Source organism: Corvus brachyrhynchos, unplaced genomic scaffold (genome assembly GCF_000691975.1).
Source record: "Corvus brachyrhynchos isolate BGI_N302 unplaced genomic scaffold, ASM69197v1 scaffold65, whole genome shotgun sequence".
In the NCBI taxonomy this organism is placed as follows: Eukaryota; Metazoa; Chordata; class Aves; order Passeriformes; family Corvidae; genus Corvus; species Corvus brachyrhynchos.
In genome coordinates, this window is record NW_008238365.1 from 823,536 (window position 1) to 824,858 (window position 1,323).

The 1,323-nt window shown below is 53.5% G+C and overlaps 1 protein-coding gene across 1 annotated transcript in view; it reads left to right on the forward strand.

The window, feature by feature from the left end:
• The first annotated feature begins 493 nt into the window (after window positions 1-493).
• STMN1 (stathmin 1) overlaps window positions 494-1,323 on the forward strand; it is a 5,429-nt gene continuing 4,599 nt past the window's right edge. Inside the window, exon 1 of the mRNA XM_008635043.2 lies at window positions 494-570. The gene's annotated coding sequence lies outside the window, so the exon portion shown is untranslated. The remainder of the gene's footprint in view (window positions 571-1,323) is intronic.

A 1,323-nucleotide genomic window follows, 5' to 3' on the forward strand; every position in this document is an offset into this window, starting at 1 on the left:
CCCAAGCCCAGGAAGCCTCGTTTCCTCTGGGAAATCCAGGGATCATCCCAGGATAAGCTCATTGATTTGACTCAAAAGCATTAATATTAAAGCCTCCAACACACTGTTGGGCTGCACGGGCGGTAATTAATAAATGATAAAGTGAAACACAGCCTGGTGGCAGGGGCTCTTGGCTGCTTTGTCTCCCACAACGTTTCATCCAAGCACTCAAGACGTTTCCTTGGAGAACACATGTGTTGCGGGGGACATGGATGTGTTTTCCCTGGGATGGAGCCGGGAGCCCCACGGAGCTGCCAGGAACGATCCCAAAGGGCCAAGAGGCCGCTTCAGGTTTCAGATTTTGAACCTGGGATCCCGTCAATCCCACGAAAAGGTTCTACCATGCAGCTGGAAAATGGCTCTTCCCATGCCCACTCCGGCAGAAGCCTCTCCCAATTCTAGCAGCTCGGCGGCTGGATGTGGTTTCCATGGAAATAGACGTCAGATCAGCAAAAAACAGGGCAAGTGTTTAAAATAATCTCTGTTTTGAAAGCTTCCTGCCTTTCTGTCACAATATTAACCTTCCGCAAGGTAGGATTCCTCTTTTTTGGGTGCAAAATCCTTGGGTTTAAGAGGGTGCACGACAAGGGGGGGTCCCAGAAAAGTCCCTTTTTTGGGATTGTGGGTGTGGAGGCTGCTGGGCTGGGGCTGTAGCAGAGGATTTTGCTGTGTGTCCATCTGCCTTTTGTGTGGATTGACTCTTGGTGTGGAAACCACCACGGGAATTGCACGGGATTCATTTGTGCGGAACATGCGGACATGGAGTGAATGTGTGCGAAGCACGATTGGGAGTGAAACGCTCCTCTGGGGCTGGCAGCGGCGTTATCCTGGGACAGGGAACACTCCCAGGGCAGATCCGTGTGGAGCCACCGTGCCCATTCCATGGAATCTGCACAAATGATGTTTTATTTGGATGTGCTTGGGCTCGCTGGTGTCACCCCAAAGGAGAGGGTGGCTTGGCCCCCAAAACACTGCGGGGTATCTTTGGGGTTGTCCTGTGGCGGCCGTGACCCCGAGGTAACCGAAGGGACATGGTGGTCATCTTGATGATGACCAAGAGCCCTGAAGTTACTGTGGCCCCAAGGTGGCCATGCCCTTATGTAGGTGACCGCGTCTGAGAGGTGACCAAGGTCTCAAGGCAAGTGGCTGTGGCTCCGAGGTAGCCATGGCCTGAAGATCTGTGGCTGTGCCTCTGAGGTGACCATGGATCTGAGGTGACTGTGATCTTGTGGTGACCGTGGCTTTGGGTGACCATGGCTCTGAGGTGACCATGGCCACGAGGTG